Consider the following 18,159-nt stretch of genomic DNA (forward strand, 5'->3'; position numbering starts at 1 on the left):
TTCAACTATTATTTTCTCCTGTGGACTATATGTAAACATCTTTTATGTGATATATTTTATTCCAGTAAGTACTAAAAAAAATAACATGCATTAAGCAAGGTGTATCTAAACTTCTGACCTCAACTGTACCTTATACATTCATAGTACCTGAAAGATGCATTTTAGGACTTTAAGGTACTAAGATGCATTCTTTTGGCATATATATATTGTATAAACTTTTGAGAGTCTATCTTAGTGGCTAACGCTAGAAATCATATTTTTGTACAATTTTCTCAAATCTGAAACATTATGTTAAAGTGCCTCATATTTCCAGGTTTTCCGTGACCACGGGAATCCTGTAATACACAACTATGCATTAGCCTCTAAAATCTGTGAATATCAGCATATCAGATCAGTGTAGAGACAGATGGAGAGATAGGTTGATGGGCTCTTCCTGTTTGAGTGAACTTCTTTTTTAGAAGTCATCTCCCTTATTTGTTTATTGACCCCCAGCAGCTATATGATCTTCATTAGGCATGCAGCTAAGCTATTAATTGTCACCTGCTTCAATTTTCTCCCTAGCGGAGACTTCAATGGGCCTCACCGTGGTGAACAAAAGGAGCCATGTTCAGGTGTTAATAAGAAACTATGTCAGACTCGAACAAAGCCACCTCATGTCACAGATATCTGCAGGAGCAGAGATGTAAGGTAAAAGCCAGATCTCCCTAGGCTAGCGGAGAGGGGACAAAAAAAAGGAATATCCTTCCAATACATCATCTGATTTCATTTACAGATCATTTACCTGCACTTGGTTCAGCCATGTATTTTATCATAACCAAAAGACATGGTGGTGGCTACACCTGCTCGGATCCAGCAGTGTGCACAGGCAATGTTGCAAAGCCTTATCGTATTCCATTTCTTTCATTTTTCTTTCCGCATATTTTTTGCCAGGCTAAAAAGGATGACAAATAGTCTAAATAAACCAGATTTGCATTTCCTGAAGGAAATACCCGTGCATGCAAAGTAGCACAAGAATAGAGTTGAAGTTTTAGCTAAACTAGGTTTTAGTCTTTAATAAATGGTTCTAAGAAAATATATGCAAGGTAGAAGGAAGGGAAGTAATTTTCATGTAAATTAATGTGAGATTTTCAAACGTTAGTCCTAACGGGATAATTCACCCAGAAATGAAACTTCTGTCATCAAATTGTATGACTTTCTTCATTCTGAGGAACACAAAATGAAATATTTTTAGAAGGGTTTAAATAATATTGGACCCCTTTGACTTTCATATGGACCAAAACACTAAGCAATTTTTCCAAAATATCTTTCATGTTCCTCAGGAGAAAAATTCATACAGATTTGGAATGACTTGAGGGCGGGTTAATGTTAGGAGAATTTTCATTTTTAGTTGAGCTAACCCTTTTCATTTCTTTAAATTAAATGCTAAGGACAACCAAGACTGAAAAGATCACCACAACAAGGTTGGATTAGGGTCTGAGCTTTAGGCAGTGCAGGTGAAATTCTTAGGGTTAGGGGTTTAGAACAAACCCCTAACCAGAATGTTTGAGGAGTATCAATACAGAGCTGCCTTGCAAGCACTGTAATAAATAAATCATTGAGTACAAAGATGAATTTAGGAGTGAGCAGCTGCCAAGACGTAATATAATTCATGGCCATGCATCAATGTTACTGGCAACTGCTCCGGCAGTGTAAGGCAAAACTCACAGTGCCAGGTGCAAGCACATCAATCCCCCTCATCACACAACAGCACAGAGGAATAAAAGAGAGAAAATTCCCCTTTTATTTACTAGTGATTAAAATAACAGAGATTTGCTAACTGTTTCCACACAGAGAAAGAGAAAGAGAAAGAGAAAGAGAGCAACGTTAACTGCTCTCTAATCGTGGGCCACAAACACAAACGTTCCAATTCTAGGTAATGTTCCTGTGATCAAAACCTCCTTCAGTATACAGGCTTCAACTGGTGGTTCACAGGTCTGTTCTGATAGAATTGCCTTTTGCCTCTAATGTTTGTGACTTTAAATGAAGACCAAATCATTTTTGTGAGCATAAAACTTTGAAAGGCATACAGAAACCAAAGTCATCAATTTTACTATTCAGCCTTTGTCATGTTAATAGCTGTTCATAATTGGAGCTTTCCGTTTTGACAAAATTAATAACTTAATAAATAGTCACCAATATAAAATTTGGGTCTCATATATGCTACGTTCACACAGTAGCAAAATCTGGCTGTAATTTTTGCCAATATATAAATAATTCTAATTAAAACAGTACTACAATTAAAATAAATTTGGCATAAAGAAAATACAAATTTATTTTAGAACCATTAATAATCATATCTCTTTCAATGGCAAGCGGTGGTGTTCTGAAATGAAAAGGGATTTTTTTTAATCAAATGTACATTAATGTCCCAACACAAATGGTAAAATAAACATTACAGAAAAAAGGGAAAAATATACATATATACATATATTTTTTTACATTAACAATGTAATAAATATTCTATTTATTAAAGCCAAGTATGAATCTCATCAAGTTTGTGTTTTTGAACATATTACATTTATTCCAAAATAATAACTAAAGGCAGTAACAATTTAAACAATATATTTTAATATTTTATTTGTGAAATTATGTTGAGCTATTCTTTTTAATGTTAAACATATAACTATATTTGAATTTTTCAGATCAGTATTCATCAAAGTTTGTTAAATATTGGTCACAGGTGCGGAAATTTACTTTAAATTTCACCAAGCTAAATTCCTCACTAAAAACTCCCACAGATCGTGTTTTCGTGTCATTTTAAGTCGTAACAAAGTGGTTTTATCTAAGTGTGTGAGTTGTTTACTTACTTTTTAAAATTAGTCTTCCCATTAACACCATTATATTGTTCATTCAGACTGATTTGCGTACGCGGAATGCACACAAACACAAGAGGCTGGATTTATCGCATGAGCCAATCACAGCTGTACATAACCAGCCATATGCAATCATATCGCGATGGAGGAATTGCATTCTGTCAAGTGACTTTCCCCCTTTTGTTTTAAATTTTCCCCCTAACAAAAACTCCCCTCACACTTTAGGGGGTTTGTTAAAACTCAATGGGCTCAGGGGAGGCGAGTGAGACGCGTACTGCTGCTGTAAATTTAACTGCTGATTTACTCTATATATATATATTTTATTATTTCAAAAATCTTCATGGTCCTATCTCTTCTCGTTTTCATATCAGAAAGCTGTGACAGCTGCCTGAAATGCTAAACAGTTTTTAAAAAACTAAAGATGTATTATCTATGGTTACAGACATTACCTAAGCAAGTTAAGAGAGGTAAACTTACTTCAGTACCTGCTCACAGAGACATCATTCAATCCAATTCCGCCTCTTTAACAGTCACAGAAATGTCTACTCTACAAAATTCATTGTTTAGTAATTTAACAGATGACTTAAATGTGTTAATAATCGTATACAAATACAAAACATCCACTGGGAAAATAAAGTTCTCACTGAATATCTTCCCTCTAAAATATTAATATTCATGTTAGTCAAATGCTCAGCTCTGAAAGAAGATCTGATCAAAATACTTTAGCTTAAGGAAATGTTGAGGGGAAAAACTATTATATTAAGTTTTAATCTCAAACTGTTTGTGTACACACCTCGTGTATGCATTATCTGAATTCAGACTAAATTGAAAAGGGAGGTGCAAAAACTGTTAGAGTGGCTGTTTTTTTTTTCCCTTCATGTTTCTTCCATGTCTGCCTTTTCAGCAAACCCAATGTTTTGCTGCTGGCAAACTCACTGAGCGGTTGGGAATTACTTATTTAACAGATAGCATTTCTTCTGTTGTCAGCAAAAAAAGAAAAGAAAAAAGAAAAAGGTTCTTGTCCATATAACAGGGAAAACCAATGCAGTGTGAAATCAGAGGTCATTTGGAGACAAACAGCGTTAAACAGGAGTGAGCAGGGGTTAGGATTTGTCCTCGTCTTCTCACAACATTAATTAGCGTCTAAACACAACACGACATTACAAACATCCACTACGGCATTTCTTTGTTTGGGTGGACTTTTTCAGGAGGCAATAAAAGCACTTTTCTCTTGTTACCAGCAATGGTTTTGTGGAACTTATTCATAACTCTTTCACTGAATGTTTCATAGAGGTTTAAAACATCATTGATCTTAATCGTGGTGTGTGATGTCTTCCTGATCGTTGTGTCATATCCATTCCAAGGCCGGTAATAAATGTAGAACCCCAGGCAGAGCGGTAATCCACGTGTTCTGGCTACGGACAAGAGATAAGCTCCCTACCCCCATGGGGAGGAAGAGGGAAAGAACAAGAAAGGGAAAAAGCACGCCTCCACACTCGTACTCTTATGTCTGCCTCAGTTTCCTGAAAAGACAGGGGCCCAAATGTACAGGAGAGATAGTGACATGTCTGAACAGGGGAGGTGGGGGGATAATAAATAAGAAAAACATCTGCATTCGCCTTATCGCATGGCACTGCTATTTAAATGGCATGCCCATCATTTTCTGGATCACAGTTGTTATTCACGGCTTAGAGCGGTGGAAATTCTTTGAGCCAAGAGGATCACACCTCAGTCGGAAGGACACAGATAAGGACGAGCCTCCGGCACTTAGACACCTCACCACAATGCTTTAACACGGAGCGACATTCTTGTCGGAAGATGGTGGAATGACAAGCAAGACAAATCTTGCCTCATTTAATATTCCCCTGACTGACATTTTTACATCTCAAGGTTTACGACAGGGTTCATACAGGTTTTAAAGGGTTCTTTTAAGCACTTTTCCAGTATTTTCAGTGGCGATTCTCTCCAACATCAATGTCCTGTTTGCATAATGAGCTTTTAAGAATTTTATTTAACTTCATTATATTTTACACTTCTACTCTCCCTATAGCCTTTTACAGATACCATAGAAATGAATAGGAAGTGCTGAAAGCTGAATCCTACCTGTCGCAAAAAGTCTGTGACCTCTTTTATAAAACAACATTTTTTTCGGGGTAACTCTAAACAATAGTTTTGTATTGAACTATTTTTAAGGCAAAACATGTTGAGGATTAGCCGATAGGCTGTCGATTCAATAAATAATAAGCTATTGACTCATAAATGCTGTTTATTTAGTGTAATGAAGCCTCTCCTCCATTGAAATCCATAAAAAAAATGGCGTATGGTCTTCTTCCTTGCGCCACAGCGTTAGCTTTAGCTGCTATGCTTTTTTGGCTAAAGGTTGCAGGCTTGGCTTCCAGTAGTTTTGAAGTATATATGTATCAAGCTACCAGCAAGTCAAATAATGAAATTTTTGCTTGGCAAAGCCCATTTTTACTTACATACTGTATGCTGAATGGCAAGTGTTAATTTTGGATCCTGCGTGCAGAACTATGGTGCATGTGACAAGATAAGGCAGTTCTGTTCACTATACACAAGTAGTTTTTGGTAAAGCATCAAATTCAAGCGTATTTCCAACCTTGAGAGATATAGATAAAGGTAAGTTCAAATAAACTTTCCTAACTCTGTACGAAGCCTGGATTGATGACATTCTGCACAAAACTGCACTGAGAGTCACATGTTATCTTCAAAAATCATTAAAAAGTTAATAATTACATTAAGCTTTTAAAGTATGTAAACGCCCAAGGTTCCAACAGAGAGGCTGGGCATTATAAAGAAACCCACCGAGATACAAAGCTAGCTCTCAGAACCAGGTGTGTAGCTCCCATCTCAGCCGGGAGCATGCACTGCAGTCCTGCACCCCCTGCCAGCGAGGAGCCCTGCCATCAAAACCCCCCAAAGCGCTACACACCCATCCATCGCTCCACTTGTCTAATTAAACATAGTTAACATTCATCCCAAGGTCTTATGCAGATGAGCAGAGAGGGAGATGAGGTGCATGGCGCATTAAGAAAAACAACATGGTGGTGGGTGTTGGGGCAAATTGAGACTCTGCGAGATATCTTCAATTTGACCTCATTCATCAATTAATTAGAGCTATTAGGGGGTGGTGGGCTGGAACAAGAGCAGAAGTCATTGCTGTGTCACTCCTGGAAGCTGGTAAATGGCTTCTGCCACTCCTCCTGTGCCTCTGAGCTGACATATGTCAGTCAGGCTGTCACTTTCACTGATGTGGACACACAAATAAACACACACAATGCTTTGACGAAGACGCTCGAGGAATCTTCATCTCCACTGGCTGCTCTCCTAGAGAAACTCCCTGCACCTCTTATAGAGAAAAGTGGCTCATGGACATATCAGTTGGAGTTTTAATGTGAGTGTCTCACTATTATACAGCAATGTCCTGGACCACCAAGGTGAAACCTGAATGCCTCAACCAGTGGGACAGAATGACAGATTTGCAGACAGCTCAAGTCTGATTAAACTGCGATAATACATCCATTCATTAGTTTTTACTTTTCACAGCAAGCCCAAAAATTTAAAACACAAAAACTAAGAGCTTGTAACTTATACTCTGGTTGACTCAGAGTATGGGTGGTGGTTGCTGGTAATGTTAGAGTGAGGTGGGTTTGTGCCAAAAAAGTGATGGGGTTCTGGGTTGCTGAGTTATGGCAACTCATGATGGATTCATATTTTTCGACACAGGCTCCACGGCCAGCCATGCGGAGCAGCATGGCGCTCCCCGGGATCCTGTTTGTAACTGTCTGCACGACAAGGACCCCAGGGAGCAGGTGCTTAAATTCACTCACCTTCACCAGATACCACAGGTCTGTTTCCAAGCACAGGCAGGTGGAGTATAGCCCAAGCCCCTAATCTCTTGTCTCAGACACACACACACACACACACACACATGGACATATTCAGTCCTCTGTGGGCACTATATGTGATCTACACGTCTAAACACCATCTGCCCGAAGACGAAGCTTGCATGCCAGGAACAGCATCTACCTCAAAATGTCCTCGTATACCTGAGTATTGTCTTTTTCTGTCTTGCTCTCTTACACCCCCTTTCTCTCTAAGTAACTATGTGAATAGATTGTCGCCCAGGTGGCAGTATTTGGGTAGGAAGGGGGCCGTAATCCTGGGGTTTTAATGCAGGATTCAGGCAGGGGGCACGTGAAGAGTTGCATCTGTGCCGGAGAGTGACATAAGTGTGTGGTGGAAATGGCCGAGCGAAGCTGAGCTCAGTGGCGTCGAGGAAAACGATGATGAAGTACGACATTAGCTCAGTGATTAACTCCTCTTCTGCTCTTCCTCCTCTCCGTTCGGTCCCATTTCCTCCAGCATGTCAAGCTGTTTTGATCATTCCATGCGAGATTCCCTCGGCTCGTCGTCCATCTGTGTGAGAGAGAGCTAAACCAGTGTGCGGTCCAATGGAAGGCTCCACAAGATGACTCCTTAGGATCCCCCCATTACAGCATGCAGTCCACAAAAAAAAGCCTGAAATTTTCATGAGACGGAGTCCCGTGCGGTGAGTGTACTGGTTTACTTATAAAAAACAATGCTGTTTGTTATATTACTACAAAAAGGTTATTACGTAAGGTATAAAGGTTACTGATCTGACTCATGTCTAGCAAGTGCATTTCTCAAACACCTCCACAAGCACACAGTCGCCTTCAGGCTGCCATATTCTATAGATAAAGATGATCACAACTTCCGTTCTATGTTGCCCAACCCTACCATTGACTGGCATTAATGGCTGAGGGATCAGCAAGATGCATACTTGTTAATCAGAAGAGCAGGTGGCATGTGGCATTTTATCTCGAATTCTGCCGCAGAGCATCAGTCTGACCGACTCAAACAGCGAGCCCTCATGCTGATGCTTGTTGCCACATCACAACTCACAAATCTAGCTTAAACTCGTAGGAAGAACAAAAGCCGAAACAGATGAACTTGTGACAGTGTCTCAAAGGCAATGCTATAGAGAGTTCTGCGTTGCAAACATGTCTGGCTCATGTTTAGGACGCATCCTCTGCTGCCGCCCGAAGCCTACGGGGAGGTGAGAGTCGTGTCGAACACATTTCTCAGAGTGTGCCTTCTGAGGGACCTCTTTGATATGCAGATTCCCGTGCCCCGTGGACGTTTCGTCACCGGCACCCAGCGCTGCTCGTTAGCATTCTTCATCATTATGGCTAAAAATGCGAAACAAGAATAAATGGTCTCTTTCATTCGCAAAGACAGTTGAAAAATTGAATCATTACGAGAATAACTATTGTTTGCCAGGAAAAAAGCCGAAGGACTGCAGGCTGTTATTACAAGAGAATATGGATGAACGAAAACTCACAGCGAGAAAGAACTGATTTCATCAACAGTAATTCACCCGCTCCATTCAACTCATCCAAGGATGTTTGCTAACACGTATGTGCTGACAGCAAGAGACAGCATTAAGGATGGCAGAAAGCAGAGCATCATGTCAGCTCCAAACAGCCGGCGTGACAGCAAGTTGGCCTCGCAACAACAACAACCTTTCCTCAGCCATCAAGCTCGCCCAAATACACAAGCATTGGCTCTCATTCCAGTGGCTAATTTCATTAAAATAGCGTCATTCTGCATTTAAATCATTTCTCATAAGGACAGCGGTTTGACTTTACTCAACCCACCGCAAGGACACGATGAAAAATCCCGGCGTATATCACCTATCCCTCATCACTCCGGTCTGCAACATAAGGAGCCACATTACAAGAGAAGCTCCACTTTCCACAGGCAAATAATTACAACACTTTCTCTCCCTGATCGCATCCCAGTGTCTCTCATCTATTATTTAGTTTTTAATTTGGCTATTTGAGTTTTGCTCTCATTTGAGGCCAAGTAAGCCACCTGCTATACGGCTTTTCATCAATTAAAGTAAATCCAACACAAGTCAACAGACACCCCTGCTGAGATTGACCATTAAACGGGTTATTGATATAACACACTCTCCCTGGTCATTATCCCCCTAATTCATGTGTAATTGCGTATGTCAGGGCTTTGAACTTTTCTTCCCATTTGTGTGAGGAACCGAGGCTGCGCGCACGCCCATATAAAACACGTCCACATTACCGTTGAGGCGTCGCTTGCCTCCGATCCCGCGCGTATTATCGATTGTTTTAAAATCTTTGCGGGCGAGATGATTAAAAGTTCCTTTGAGCGCATTACAAATGGTCACCGATCCGAGTTTGTGCTTTACCCATTTTCCCTCCCAAAACTATGAAAGACCAGCTGGCCAATCTATCAGAGAAATTCTCTAAGGCCATAATAATATGCAATTGGTGCAAAGCTAAAAGAGAAGACCGCTTTTCACAGGGATCTATTGCTCATTGTATCTCATGTGTCATGCGAGCCGGAGATCAATACTCATCAATAGTCTATTAATAGCCCGGTCGCCGTTCGGGTTCAGTCTGCAACACAGACTTCTAGTGAATAGAAGGGAGCTCAATAAAACCTGATATTCTCCTCTGTTAACACAGAAAGCCTCTTAATCATCTCCCTTTCCCATTGACTCAGTTCTTTTTTGTAATGGGCCTGCTCAGTGCAACGTTAAGCGATTCTCTGGTGGCTAGAGGTGGAAGGATCGCTCTTTTGGGTGGAGTTGAAATGAGATGCTGTAATATTTAACCGTGACACTCTCCATCCGGTGGACTGACCTAATGTGGTTGCCCCCAGACGCTCTCCAGGCATCTAACCTTACCATGTACCGATAGCAACGAGAATACATCAGATTCAGTCCGTCTGCATTCCAGCTGAGCAGGGATAACTATCTGATGCCTGTGGGACGGTCTCCAGGCGCCTAACCCGACCAAACACTAATGACGACCCATGAAGGACAAATCCAGTGAGCTGATGGTTATCCAGACTAGAGCAGCCCAGTCCTATCACTTTGCTCTGTGTGAGAGATGGCCATCTGGGACACTTACTTTGAGGCAGAAGGTCATTGTGGAGCCCAACAGACAAGCTACGGTTCCTCGTCTTCTTTCTCCGCCGCAGCCTGATTGGAGAACGGGGGCTGGTCACGTGATCTCCCCGCGGCCCGTTCAGCAGGGACCCGCCTTCTCCGATAGCACGGGGCCGTCACATTCGTCTCTGTCAGAATGCGGCGTGCCATCCATTCATCAGCTCTGCCAGCCACTGCCACCCCTCCACCCTGAGACTGTGCACATCCAGGCCTCACTGCATTCCAGTCATATGCTGGAGCTGCTCACTGCAACACTGATGTTTTTATTTATTAGGCCTTTCATTACCCTGGAGGTAAAAATCCAAATGCACAACCATCGCCCATACGATAAACCCGTTTCCCACTGTGAAAGGAAAAAATCTGGGCTAAAGTGCACATGGAATTGCGCCGACCTATTTTTTATTTGTTTATGCAGGTTTAGGTGGGTCTAAACGCCAATTCAGCAGCATTACTCTTTCCTCGACCAAAAAATGTGGCCATTACTCATGACCATCACCCAAAGCAAAGGTTTTTCATGCTAAGTGTTACACCCCTCTCTTGTGAGAGACCTCTTTCATAAAATATAAAGGAGTAATCTATATTGCGTGAGAAAAGTTATGAGAGGAATTATGTGCAATTGTAAGAGTTTAAATGCAAAGCTGCCATAGAAGACTATTAAAATTATTAAGTGTATATTTTCTCTACCTAGAGGGAAGATACTGTATTTTAATCTAAATAATTAAATTCAGATGTGTATAGTGTTTTTCACACATAAAATTAGTTCTTTCAGGTTTTAAAGGGGACTCCCTATTGCAGCCCAAAGTTTGAAAACACTTGGCCTAAAGCATGGATCCTTTTCAATATTTATATGAATATGCAAGTAAGAACATGACTTCCCATGCAGTTTCTCAAATAAATTGATATGCTTATCATTTCAAACAATGACTGTGAACGCCTTTATCTAGGTGTGACCGGCAGATTCAAAAAGCAATCTGAACAATTCAAGCATCTGGAGATGTAGTGTGAACCCCTGGTTCAATACTGTCCACAAAAAAAAAAAAAAAGTATTATTGATCCCTAGGCCGGTAAATTCAATATGGTCTAAAGAAGTTAAAATTGTGGATCTACAAGCCAAGCAATTCAATAGTGTTCAACTCATGCAGTGGAGAGGATCTGGGCACTGTCTGATTCAATACAACAAAGCGAGAAAAGGGGCTAGGAGGGCTGGAGAAACCAACAAATGCAATACTGAGCTGCCTGAGTGGAGATCTAAGATTCAACAAATTTAATACAACCTCTTTATCCCTCTCATATGTTCTGGCAACTAGATTTAGTGCGAGGAGGTCCCCCAAGTCCCCCGAGGCACCAGAGAGTATTCTAAATAAACCGGAGACTTTATTGCGTGTCTCCCTCAGAAGCTGCGCCAAGTCCTGCTTTAATTATGACAAATCCACGCCATGTGCTTCTCATGTCTGCCAGTAATGGGGAACGCTTAACACACAAAAAGAGCAAAACAACACTCAAAACTAGATTTCTACATTCTCTGAAGAAAATATAACTGGTGCTTGCCCTTGCAAAACTCACCGTCATGAAGCAAGGGTGGCTTTTAGCATGTTTCTATACTAGGGTGTTTTGGGTAGTTGGTTAGGCGCCTGAGTATTTAAAGCCCAGCCTAAAGCCCTAATTCTGGTCCCTAGATATTTCCCAAGTCTCACCTTTGTCAATGGCATTTTTCATCCATCACACCTCTTCTCAACAAGGCACAGATATGAGGACTCATGCATGCTCGTAGCTCAAACAATACAAGATTTGTCCATAAGGAAACAAAACTACTGATTATAACAGTAGTTGAATGCAAACACAATGCAGGGACAATCTACAAGAGTATAGGTGGCATGAACCAGGGCCTCTCGTTTGGGGAAGATGATTTTCTCTTATCTAACACGAGGCATTCATCACTGTGGCCAAATTACAGCATGAATTAAGAAACGATATCGCAGACTGGTGTTCAGCAGAAACAAGATGAATGTGATATACGCTACTCATGAGGATAGAATTAATTTTAAGGAATGTGAAAGCGCAGCATCACCGTCGCCAATAACAAAGTAACTCATTTGAATATCTGCCGCATTCTCTCAGGACATTAGGATGAGAGAGTTCTCGCTAAAACCAAGGAGCCTCAAATGTGCGTAATAAACTTTTTTAATTGCAAGCTTTGTTTCTTAATTTGTGGCCAGTGACATTAAAATTACCCATTAAGTACAAACTAGTGAATGCGTTGTTCTGACAGGGCGGGCAGATTGTGCGTGAGGGAAATTTTTTAACTAAAAATTATGCTTTAAACATAAAAATAGATGACTCAAAATGGATGCAGTGGTTGTAATCCTGCACAAAGAGGCAGCTAATAAAAATCAGCTCAAGGCAGATGAAGCGCCTGTAATTCAAATGCATTCAAGGCACCCATAAATGAACTCTGCAGAAAAGGCTATTTTTGTCGCTTTTCTCCTTCTTAAATCCCCCCTTTTCCGCCTCACAGTATCACTGCATCTATTTAGGAATGCTGCTAGGAGCCACTGAGGAAAAACTGCTATGTGAACATCCTAAAAAATGGCACCTGACATAAAAATCTAAAGGCATGGTGGCACAGGTATGTTGACCTGGGGCAATGCATGTATGAGGCTACAGTGAGGAATCAAGGCCACTTTTTACACAACAATCACACATACAGTCAAATCAAAAATTAATCACACACCAGATATGATTTCTGATATTTCTTTTACTAGTGGGTGCAGGACACTAAAGGAGGATAGCAAAATAAAGTAAACTGTGACATATACCCAAAAATTTGTCATATAGTGGACTACCAGTAAAACTGATAAGAATTTGGGACCAAAAATTATTCAGACACTTTGACCTGACCATGTTTTGCTTAAGTGTTTTTTCTTTGATTGCTAATGCTACCTTTTTACACCACATGGCAAATAAAATTAAGCATTGTTTGTAACTAACAGTTGTCTGAATTTTTGGTTGACTGTAATCCATTACATACCTCTCTATTAAAGTGATCTGACATTATCAAGGTGAATTTGTTCTAACACAGTTTAACAGTTTGTGTCATATTTTATTACCATTTTGTAAACTATAGGGAATAAACTGTGATAATATGAGAAATGTTGACGGCGCTAAATAAATAGTTTGTGCTGACTGACATCTAAGTTTAGTTCAGCTCCATCTATAGTCTTAAATAGAGATGTCTGTAAAAACAAAACAGCGTTCTGGACCTTTGTGCTTAAGAAGTGACAATATAGCTTGTTGGAAGGTTGTCCCTTTAAAGAAAAATTGGTCAACTCTGCAGTCATCTCGGAACAGATATATTCTATGCAGGCAATAACGTTTCAAATCAGCATTAAGTTCTGACAGCAATTATATAATAAAGTTGCTTAGCTCAAATCATGTGCAATCTAGAATAAACATAATCCATCAAAAAGGTAAATGCCTCCTCCTATCTTCTCTTCAAAATGTATTTTTGATCAATATTATTTTGAATAACACCAGTGATTCACAGACGGAATGTCTAATTCCATTTCAAACCAGCAAATCGGAGGAAAGCTGAAGTTTAAATCAATATTCCCAATGACCCTTACAGTACACCTCTAAGCAGATTTTCAAGCATCCAAATTGCCTTTTGAATTGATTTCATCAGCTCCACAGTAATGAAACTGACTGTATAGCCAGAATTTAAAAACCTGTCAATCAAGCCATCTAAGCATGAGCATCTCAGTCAGTAATTAAACATCTGATAACAGCTCTGATCGATGCTTTCATAAAGAGGCTCCGAAAGACGACGGCAACGGCGTCCAACCCCGTACTTAAAAATGACACAGTGTGACACCGCCTCGACTCGTGTTTTGTCAAAAGCAGATAATTTGAGTTCACTATGAGCCCCTTGAACCTCAAAGAACATGTTCATTTCCATGACTTTGATTTCATTATGCATCAAAGATAAGTGTCTCTCTCTCTCCATCCCAGAACTCTATTTGTCAATGTCACCGAACAAAGGCAAGGGGCAACTTATTCATGCCAAACATGCCTCCAGTCTCAACTTTTGGTTCCCCCTTTGAGTGCTCTTTTTTTTAATTAAAAGAGGTCTCCTTTCTTCTCCTTTAGCGGAAGAGTGCTTCTGATACCTCCCCCTCTCGCTCTGTCTCTGAACACAGTGCCAACTCCCGAGAAGAGTCGGGCATGATAACATATCTTTCAATTACAGTTTTAATGTGACTACCATTCTTCTACCATTCAGTGCCATCCCCTCTCAGCAGAGCATACCTGCAAATGGAGGAGTGACACATGGGCCTGCATAGAAACAGCTTCAATTACACCTCTCACGCTCCGGTGGCGAGCAGGAACTCTCACTGTGTTATCAGCGAGCTGCTGTAGAGGTGTACGTGTGTGTGCGCGCGTGTTTTGGTGGGACGGAGTGCCGAGTGAGAGGGAAGATACCCCCCTCCACCACCCCACCGATGCAAACCCTCTCCACACCCTTCAAAAATAGACAGGAGGGCAGATTGAGGCCTGAGATTAGCAGACGTGTGCTCACAGAAGGCCAGAGAGATACAGTATTGAGAATGAATGGCCATGTCATGTTGTCAATGTTGTAACCTTGGCAACAGACGGAATACTATTTTTGTCCCCCGCTTGGCCACTAGGGTGGTGGATATGTGTGTAGCAAAGACGGCAGGAGCGTCCTTTCACTACATCAAGGACCAGAGGCCACTGCTAACAGTGGTCTAAGACAGAATTATTTGCCAAAAAGTGCCATTTCCAAACACTCCTTTGGTTCTAAAAGAAAAGGTAGAAATAGTAAAATGACACTTGTCAAGGATTTTACAATTTCTACTCTTTCTTTCAGAACCAAAAAGACTGTCACATCAGGCATAGAAAAACTTTTCTTCTCAAAACTGCCATAAAGACACAAAGTACCAGGGTGAAATACAGGCATCATTACCATATCATCATTATGGCTGTCAAGATTATCCTTTCCTACACCGGTTTAAAAGTATAAAACCTTCAAACGATCAGGTACATCCGCTCTACTGTTTTTTTTTTTTACCTTGCTAACCATACTACCTTGTATTTTACTAACACAGAGTCAGAAGAGTAACTGAACCACTGGTGCAATATAGAAACATATAGAAATAAAAGTAATGAAAAATACTAAAAACAAAAACTACATAGATACATAAAAATCACTTTAATTAACTGGCAAGATGTTACCCATTCATGAATATAAATATTAGGGCTGTCAGTTTGATGTGTTAACTTAATTAATTAGTTATGGAAAAATAACGCAATTAAAATATTTAAACGCAGTTAACATGCTGGCCCCGCCCCCTGTACGTCATCTTACTGTAGTTGACAAATATGATGCAAGACAACACTCCATGCAGTTATGTCCTAAAATTCAAGATATTGGAGCAAAAATGCTCCTGTATGAGTTGCTGTCTCATATTTATATCATATGATCAGTGCTGTTTATGTACAAATTCTACGAGTGCAAACATGATTTTATACAACAGTTCAGTAAAAAAAAAAATGAATAGTGTGTTATATTTTCAACACGTTATTGTCTGTTTTTGCTCAGTTTAGCCAACAAAAATATTACCTAAAGTCACAGCAGTATTGTTGTTCATCTCCAAACAAAATAGCAGTATTTAGGTTTTGAATGAATCCGCATTTTGAATGAATCATGTGAATCAAATGATTCAAAGGTCCATTAAAAAAGTGAGTCGCTTATGAATTCCTGAATGAATTAGTCGTTTGAACGAATCAAATGAATGAACGACTCATAAAGAGATTTACAACCATCTGCTGGCAGCTTCTTATTTAGCTTTCTTATTTAGAGTATTATTGTATAATTTAATTAAATAATAATAAAATAAAATTTAAAGGGATAATTCAACCATCCTTTACCTACCTTTATAATTTTATAACGAATCAAATAAAATATTTCTTTCTAAAGCTACTATTTGAAATGTCTACTTAATACTTTCTCATTTAACACAAAAACAGCTTTAAATAATCTTTTGAGGATATTTTCACAGCCAAATGTAATATGCGATTAATTAGATTAATCGCCACATCATGTAATTAATTAGATTAAAAATTTTAATTGACTGACAGCCCTATAAAATATGAAATTAAAAAAGAAAGCAAGTGCATATCCTGTAAAATGAAGTAGAATCCAAAGCGGTCAAGTCTCAAGTCAAATAGTCAACACAATATATTGCATATCGCATGTGTATGAATAGAAGCGAAATGTCTACAGTGACCACCACATTTAAAGAAATGCCTAAATGGAAGAAACTCTAACAGTATTTTAAAAACAGCCATCTATCAATAAGTTTAATGGAAGAACATGCTGAAACAATTAATTGCTGTACCTAAGTACATGTGTTTCTGCCTGTCAGAGTTCTCTCTGTAATGAACTAATGTATCATTCATAGTTTAAAGGGCTCTTGTTCAAGGGCAAAGTCTCATATTTGATTCATTTTTGATCAAAACAACACTTAATTTGGATGTTGTGTGATTATTTGCTACTGGTGGAAAGTCAAAGCACTGTATTAAAATCTAATCTTTGCACACCAACCTGGCGAACGCTGATGAGCCACGGGCCATTCATCATTGCCATTACTCCACCCCCTACCTTCATCCTTCATCTGAAGCTGGCCAGCTCTCCACCCTGAGCCCCCATCTCCTCTTCTCTCAGTCGCTAGAGCCATTTATTTCCCTTCCTTCTCTCCATTTCTGTCTTTTCAGCTCTCCGTCCTCTGTCAGTCTTTCTAATCTTTGTTTCTCTTTCTCCGATTGCAACCATGTACCTTTTAGTCACAAGGGCCTTCTGTGATCCGAAACAAACTTTATACTGAATACTGGCCATAGGGATGTACACAAAAATAAATTATTTAATAAATACAATAAAAACAGTGCTCAATGCTACAGCCAAAAACATGCACTGTAGAAGCAGTGCTTTAAAGCGGATGACACTGCATTTCCAAGAGGAAAGTAATGTGCAAACTCTTATATCTAAATAATCTTAAATAAACGAATAAATAACACCAAGCTACCAATGAAGAAGTTACAAATCCAAAGAGTTCTACATAGTAAATTGTTATGGTCCATTAAGGTCGTATCAGGGTTGTAAAGTAACAAGGGCAGCGTGATCTATGGAGGATACTGAATGCAGTAAGATTTAAAGGGGATGTTAGCAACATGCGAGGCATGTGCAATAAACCCGGTGCATTTGCCTAATGTTCATGGCAAAAACAATTAAGCCCAGCCTATCAGAGCTGTTAACTCTTCTTGCATTCTGTCATACATATGAGCAAGCAATGCTTCACCAAATGTAAACAAACCTATTTATATTTTAATGAGCCATGAAGTACACGTACATAACAGTGAGAAAAGAGAGGGTGGGAGTAAAGTCATCTTGCATGTTATTTTATGAGCCACGGTTTCTCAGACCTGCAACCAAAGCTAGGCAGTGTGTGGCATAATAAAAAGGTCTATATAGAGGCATAGCACAATCCTATAACTCTGTATGAGAGCAGTGACTTTGACGACTTGACATCTGTGGACTTTGATCATTCCCTCACAATTCAGTTAATAAAAAATGACACCTACCCATCAGAATGGTGAAGAGATCTCTCTATTCGTCTGGGATAAATTATGATTGAGTCTCTGAGATGGGTGCACAAAGACAGTCTATCAATACAAATATCAAGTTTACACTTTCACAATAATGTCATTCTGTTCTAGGAACATTATGCCACAGGATACGTGAATGCATTCGAATGTATAAATAAACACTAAATGATGATACAAATTCAGTACTATTTTGTCTAAATGATTAAATAAACATTGAAAACTAAAATCAATTGTTTAATTATTGTTTTCAAGACTTTAAATGAGCATTGGACAACAGCAAAAGTAATCTAAATGTACAAAAAATGTAAGAAAAATATTTTTGTGTATGAATTTTAATTAATAAGAGACATTTTCTAATTTGCCTATATTAGCCAAAATCCATATATGTGACCATAAAACAAAATTAAAAATGTATGCATCATCTGAAAGATGAATAAATAAGCTTTCTATTGATGTATGGTTTGTTGGGATAGGACAACAAAAAAAAAAAATCTAAATATTGAGAAAATTGCCTTTAAAGTTGTCCAAATTAAGTTATGCATATTAGGTGCATATTGCTAATCAGAAATTAAGTTTTGATATATTTATGATAGG

General features: G+C 39.3%; 1 protein-coding gene across 1 annotated transcript in view; it reads right to left on the reverse strand.

The window, feature by feature from the left end:
• The window catches only part of camta1a (calmodulin binding transcription activator 1a), a 466,321-nt gene that overhangs the window by 293,545 nt on the left and 154,617 nt on the right, over positions 1 to 18,159 (reverse strand). The gene's annotated exons all lie outside the window — the stretch shown is intronic.

Source organism: Garra rufa, chromosome 18 (genome assembly GCF_049309525.1).
Source record: "Garra rufa chromosome 18, GarRuf1.0, whole genome shotgun sequence".
Taxonomy (NCBI): Eukaryota; Metazoa; Chordata; class Actinopteri; order Cypriniformes; family Cyprinidae; genus Garra; species Garra rufa.